Raw genomic sequence first — 7716 nt, forward strand, 5'->3', positions numbered from 1 at the left:
CCTCAAGTCCCACCTGAAGAAACTGTGCCAAGAGACACACCTCCATTGGGACAAGGCCCTTCCAATAGCGCTCCTGAGGATATGCTCAGCTCCTACCAAGAAGACGGGCCTTTCCCCTTATGAGATCATATATGGAAGGCCACCTCCACTTATTAGAGGCCTCCGAGGGGACCTTAAAGAAATAGGGGACCTAACCTTAAGGCAACAGCTTGAAGCGTTAGGCTCTACCTTACAAAACCTCAACCAATGGGTACAGGAGAGGCTCCCTATTAGCTTAACAACTGAAGTTCATCACTTTAAGCCTGGGGATTCAGTTTGGGTTAAGGAATGGGACCTCCAGCCCTTAAAACCCCTGTGGAGGGGCCCCTTTACTGTCATTTTGTCTACCCCCAGGGCAGTTAAGGTTGCAGAGATCACTCCATGGATACACCACAGCAGATTGAAGCCTGCAGCCGCTAGCTGGGACTGCACCTCTGACCCCTCTGAGCCCCTCAAGATGGGAGTTGGGGATACTGTACCCCCATTTACATGCTCAACCGTATTATCAGATTACAGGCTGTTCTAGAAATAATTACCAATGAAACTGCAACAGCTTTAGAGCTCCTCGCTGCCCAACAGACCCAGATGCGGGCCGCTATTTATGAAAACCGCCTAGCACTGGACTACTTACTAGCTGAAAAAGGTGACGTCTGTGGCAAATGTAATCAGTCGTACTGTTGTCTACAGATTGACGACACTGGAAAAGCTGTCTCCGCTATCGCCACGAATATTAGAAAGCTTGCCCATGTCCCAGTTCAAAAATGGTCAGGATGGGACCCCGAGAGCCTATTTGGAGGATGGTTCTCCACCTTCGGGGGATTTAAAACGTTAATTGGAATTGTCCTCCTGCTCCTTGGGGCATGCCTCCTTCTACCCTGCATTCTCCCCCTTGTCATTTGCTCTACCTCTTCCCTTATAGAGACCATTGTAGAACGTAAGACTGCCGCTAAGGTCCTCATGTTATGAAGGTACCAACCCCTAAGTCAGCAGCCTGTGGAAGAACATGATGCTCTCTAACCCACATATGGGTTCAAGCATCAAAGGGGGGAATGTGGCAACGGGCCCTAGACAAAGACCTTCCCAGACCATGTGGTCACCAAGGATTTTGCGCGGGCTTCAGACAGACATTCCTGAACTGTATGGTCAGCAAGACTTCTGCGTTTAACCTTTTCAAATTCCTACCTCACCTGAGAGCCAGTCAGGAACTGGCACAATGGCCACATGTCCTAATAAGGAACCCAGAAACCTCAGGGTATATAACCCCAAATCCCACCTGAGTGGGGGCTCAGCCTCTGGATGTGAATCCGCTGAGCCAGTGCCCGCATTAGTAAAAGTTGCTTCCCACACCTTGGTGTCCTGTCTCTTTGTCTGGGTTCCCGCTACAGCGATATAGAAAATAGATCAAAGACTTGCTAATGACGTCTCCATCTTCCCACCCACTTTTTCCTGACAGAGGCCTGGCCAGTTCACGGAAAGTTCTGCACTTTGAGGAGTATGAGTCATCTTTGTGTCCCAGTGATACAAGCAGAGTGACATCAGTCCTCAAAGGGCCTAGTACTCCCATTTTAAAGATGGGAAGATGAAGGGGTATGGTGCCCTTGGTCTCCCCATAGCAGTGGCAGAGCTGGGCAGGTAAGGCCTGCGCGCTCCAGGGGCAAGCAGTCTTGAGGGCTCCGGATGGCCTCCCACCTCCCTCCACACCCCCACGTCTCCACCTACAGCTCCATCTTTCTCTTCTTCTCTCAACAGGAGTCAGTTTGGAATTAACCTTCAACCCTTTCCCAGGAGCTAATAGTGAGCCTACAGCCTAGGAGGTGAAGGAGCCCTGCAGCTCTCTTCATTTCCTCCCCTCATTTAAAGAATTACCTTTCCAGAGAGCCATTTGCATTTTAATAGGGAATCCAGAAAGGTTCTCTAAGGATGGCTTTCAGTATCTGAGTAGTAAGGTAAGTGTGTAGACTCACCTGCATAGATTGTGTGTCATAAGGTAAGAGTAGGTAAGACACTCCTCCCCAATAAACACTAGTTTGGTCTGGAAGGTGGGGAGCAAGCATGAAAATCCTGCCTCAAATACCAAACTCACTGCCCAAAGCTGAATTCCCTGAGGCATCTTTTGTGCCCCAAGGTTATGGCAGCGGGAGAAAAGGAACACTACCTGCTCCTCAGGGATCTTGACCAAGTGCCTTGGTGGCATCCTAGACACAGAAGTGGTTTCTAGCCCAAGGATGTGGCCAAAGGCAGCAGGCAGCCAACCTGGCAAGCAAGAGGGGAGCTGCTGAGCCAGGGATGTGGTTCCACTCAGGGGGCTGAATAATAAGTCAGGTGGGAGGGTCTTGAGAGCTACAAATCTGGGAAGGGAGAAAACCAGGTGAACCCTGAGATGCTGGCTTGTGAAAGACAGCAGAACACATCACCCTAAATATGTCATTTTGACACAAAGATTATTTTGAGCTGAAGGTAATTAAGAAGAAACAGATACAAAATAGGCCTCAGCCCTCCTCCTATTTACTTAAAAGCAGGACACAAATTTATAAAAGTGTCTCCCTCCAGTGTCTGTCAGATAGGAGAGACATTACTCACCAGGGACAACTCCCGACCCTGATCAGCCCAGAGTAGGCCCAAGGAGCCTGCATGACAACCTTACTCACCAGCCCTTAGCGCTCTTAAGTTCCTCCATACATTTGCCTTCCCAAGTTTGCTGCCCTGGAAGCTCAAAGTCCTTTCCCTTTGTCTTGTTACTTTTCTGAAAATGTATTGTTCTTTTGTTAAGATGCTGTATGAGCCCAGGTTCGAACCACCCCTTCTGTTACTGGGTGCTTGCACATGTATGCACGGCACATGTTAACCAACTCCTGTTTGTTTTTCTCTTCTTAATAAGTCTTCTGTCAGTCCAATTTACAGGGCTCCAGCTGGAAAACATAGGTGGTACAGGGAAGAAAAGCTACAGTTTTTCTCCCCTACATGTAACCAAGTGAAAGCCCATACCGCTCATAGGACAACAGCCAATAAATCCAGTGACAAGGTGTAGTAGCAAGGAAAGTGACTTCAATGAGAAAGTCAGCAAGCCGAAAAGATGGGGGACTAGAGTCCTGAAGAATCATCTTGAGAAAATATAAAATTCAGGCTTCTTTTATGTCAGAGGAAAGGGGAAACTGGAGGGATTGGAGGTCGGGGGTGATTGGTGAGCACAGACTTCTGGGCACCAGCAAGGGTCCGAACAGGATGGTGAGACTTCTTTGCTTCCCATCAAAAAACTCCGGTTGCTGTGGACCTGGTCGCAGTGTTCCTATAAATCTTTTGATAAGCAATCATTATTTTTGTACATACTTTCCTAATCTCCTTAGGGATGTAGTTTTGAGCAGGGAAGTTGTTATAATGTCTAGGCTGCATGTCAGATCCCTTTAATGATTAGCGTCTATGTGCAGGACTAAGCAGAAGTTGCTAACCAACATGTTATGGAAACTGGGCAGGCTTGAACAAGATGGAGTCAGAAAGACTGATTATTTTATTCTATTACATACAATTGAAATTGGAAGCTTCCATATAAACTCATGGTTTTCACTATACATAGATATGTGACTGGCCCAAAATCTTTGTGCTTGACACTGCGAAAGGTCAAAACACAAAATTTTGGAGTAAGGAAAGGTTTATTGATTGAAAAGTTACCACCAAGAAGGTGGGAGACCTGGTGGTACCTCAAATCCATCTTGTTCGCTGGACTAGGCCGAGGATTCTTAAGGGGTTAGGGGAAACAGGTGTGTAGAAGGTGCTGGTGGGGCAAGTTTTAATTGGAGGACCTTGGAACTCGGCCATTTATGGTAAAGGGGCATCAACACCGGATCTTCCTGGACAACAGACCCCTGGTTTCTGAAAGGGTTCTGGTGTTCAAGTTCCAGTCATGTCCTGGTCCTTTGGTTCCTCTCTCTCTCTCTCTCTCTCTGTATGTGTGTGTGTGTGTGTGTGTGTGTGTGTGTGTGTGTGTGTGTGTGTGTGTATGTGGTGGGGGAGACTGGTTCTGAGTGTAGCTGGAAGTCAAAATTCTCTCCTCTGCACATGCTTTGGCTGCATGACTTAGGAGTATAGTTTTGGTCTATTGTCTCTTGAAAACAACTCAGTATCTCATTAGCTGGTCCTCAGTTATATACATATAGGAATACACATAGATGTATGTGGCTGTGCTCACCACGAGAGCCTGGGAGCAGTGCCACCACAACAGCAGTGAGCACATCCACTGCCCAGATCTGTTTCTCTCTGAATACCAGAGTCTTTGGAGAAATGGCTGAATCCAGGACTGGGACAGGGAAGGCACAAAAATAGCCTGGAACCTTATATTGGGACATAACATAAATAGTGCTCAAAATATGATAAAAATTTTTCAAAAAGATACAGGTACCATCTTGAAAGGGGCTCCCACTGGCCCAAATCAGGGATAATGAATACCATAATAACAGGTTATAATCCACGGAATGAATAAAAACCATAAGTCCTCATAGGTATAAGTAAATGAATGAGTGCATGGAAAGTTTGATGAGCAATATAATATTTGCATCAGATCAAAGTACCTTTCACAAAAATACATAATTAAAGAGCCTGGCAGTACTATCCTTATCAAGTGCTCCCCACTGGGTACCACTGCTTCCCCCACCAACACATCTGCTTTCCCACTCTGGGGCTTTGCTCACCTTATTCTGCCATTTGGCATGCCTGCCTCCCTGCTGCCACTTCCTGAAATCCTACCTATGACTCAGAACCTGGTTCAAAGGCCAGCTCCTCAATGCTGCCCTCTTGGATCACTCTTGCCAAAAGTGACTTTAGAATCCTATTTCATTCACTCACTCAACACTGTTATGCTCCTACTGCATGCTGAATGAGCAGGATAACACTGGGGATATGGCGAATATTGGTCAGGGAGCTCCCAGGCTTCAATGGATGATGGAGTGTAACCGTTCTGGGAGAGAGTGCCTCTTCCGTTTCCAGGCAGGGCTGGTGCTACTGCAAGGTTGGGTAGGGTAATTCAGGTAGAAGGTGTTGCAAGCCTGTAGGCACCAACCACCCTCTGTTGGGAAGCCACAGGCAGCCAGCCAGGGACTGGAGGTGGGGCAGAGAGGTAGAGTGTGGCTGCTGTGAAGCCTCTGTCAGAGTTAGAATTCCATCCCACGGTTTCTGTGTCACCAAGCCTTTTCTTATTAAGTCACAATTCCAACAAGCCAGGTCTGGACCCTGGTCTTCCATGTGATTCTGGTCCACCTTGTCTGTGATAGAGGGGCCATGTTGGATGATGTGCTGACATAAGCTTCCAGTACCTTTGGGTAAATAGCAAGGAGTGTGATTTCTGGATTGTATGGTTAAGAGTATGTTTAGTTTTGTAAGGAACCACCCAGCTGTCCTCCCAAGTGGCCAATCTGTATCCCACCAGCAGAGAATGGGGGTTTGTGTTGTTCCACATACACAGCAGTATTTGGTGTTGTCAGTGTGCTGAATTTTGGCCATTCTAATAGGTGTTGTTTTAATTTGCATTTACCTGATGACCTGTGATATGGAGCATCTTTTCATATGCTTATTTGCCATCTGTATATCTCCTTTGGTTAGGTGTCTGTTAAGGTCTTTGGTCCATTGGTTTAGCTTGTTTTCTTATTGTTGAGTTTTAAGAGCCCTTGTATATTTTGTATAACAGTCTGCTGTGATATGAATGGTTGTGTTCCCTGCTTGAAATCATAACCTTCAAGGGTGATGGTTTTTGCAGGTGAGGCCTTTGGATGGTAATTAGGTCATGAGAGTGGAGCCCTCATGAGTTGGTCCAGTGCCCTTAAAAAAGAGCCCACAGGGCTCCCTCGCCCCCTTTGCCATGTGAGGACACAGTGAGAAGTCTATGGCTGGGAAGAAGGCCTCACCTGACATGCTGGCACCCTGATCTCAGATTGCCAGCCTCCAGAGCTGGGAGCAATACACTTCTGCTCTTTACAAGCCATCCAGTCCGTGGTATTTTGTTGTAATGGCCCAAGTGGACTAAGACAAAGTCCTTTATCACATAAGTTTTTTGCAAATATTTTCTAGTCTGTGGCTGGTCTTCTCATTTTCTTGACATTATCTTTCACAGGGAACAGAAGTTTTTGATTTTGTGATGAAGTCCAGCTGATCGGTTACTTCTCTCGTGGATCATGCTTTCAGTGTTGTAGCCAAAGAGGCATTGCAATACCCAAGGTCATCGAGGTTTCCTCCTATGTTATCTTCTAGGAGCTTCTTAGTTTTACATTTTACACTTAGGTATGCTATCCATTCCAAGTTAATTTTGTGAAGTATGTATTGTCTGTGTCTAGATTCATTGTTTGCATGTGGATGCACAGTTGTTTCAACACCGCTTGTTGAAAAGTTTCTTTGCTCCGTTGTATTGTCTTTGATTCTTTGTCAAAGATCCGTTGACTATATTTATGTGGGTCTATTTCTGGACTCCCTTGTTCTCTGATTTTTGTTGTTTTAAGCCACCAAGTTTTGGGGCAATTTGTTACACAACAGTAGATAAAAGTGAGGCTTTTTCACTCTTTCCACGTCCTTACTCCTGCTCCTGTCAAGCCAGCAGCCTGCACCCAAGCCTTTGTCTCAGCTCTGCTTTTGGGGAAACCCAAACCAAGACCAGCCCAACAGTGAAAACTTAGGGACAACCTAATGTCCCTCGACAGTAGACTGGAAACATTGTGGTACCGTCATTCCATTGAATCCACTATAGCAGCAAACACGATGGAACTAGACCCACCTCAATCGACATGGAGAGGTCCCCCAAACCTAATGTGAAGGGGAAAAAGCATGCTGCAGAGGGAGGTATCCATGGGGAACTCTTTAGTAAAAGTTTATAAACATACAAAGTGATATGAGGTTAGGTTTATGGACACATACACACATAGTAGTAAAAACCCAAAGGACTCACGACAATGAAAATCATCAGAGTCACGCTAAATGGTCACTTCTGCACACAGAGGGAGGAGAAAGGGGACAGGGAGGGACACAGAGGGACTCCCTCTCCATTTTATTTCTTTATAAAAAATTGAAGCAAATATGAAGAGAAGGCTGTGTGTGTACTATTGTTTTCTATTCTTGGCTGCATGTTTGTTGAGTTTAATAATACAAAAAACATGAGTAATTTAACGTACAAAAGGGCCTGGGGCTTTCTGACAGCATTTCAATCACGGTTTCGGAGGCCGGACCTCATTCTTGCCCTTGTGTTCAGAACCACATGACTTGATGTATCTTAAAACGTCCCCTGTTTTCCTTCACCAGAGTGAATGGGTTTCTACTACTAACCCTTTTGCCAAACTCAGACCAGAGACCCAGGAGGGCCTGGGGCATTTGGGGTGCTCCCCCCAGAAATGCTCCTAAGGGGTTTGACCAAGACACAAGAAAGGGGACTACAGACTGGCTTATAGACACATATGCAGGCTCCCTGCCCAGAGCTGACCGATGCTTCCTGCTCACTTGCTGTTTTCACAGCCCTCCAAGACCGTTAGTTACAAGAGCTCCCCTAAGTAGGTCACAGTGGCTACCCCTTGGGTAATAATAATAGTAATAATAATAATAATAATAATAATAATAATAATAGTTGTGTGGCCGCAGTTGGGATGTAGTGTTCTGCTATACTCTGAACTGCTTGGACACTTGACAGGCCCAATTTGGTATAAAGCCTTT

Source organism: Hipposideros armiger, unplaced genomic scaffold, assembly GCF_001890085.2.
Source record: "Hipposideros armiger isolate ML-2016 unplaced genomic scaffold, ASM189008v1 scaffold_264, whole genome shotgun sequence".
NCBI lineage: Eukaryota > Metazoa > Chordata > Mammalia > Chiroptera > Hipposideridae > Hipposideros > Hipposideros armiger.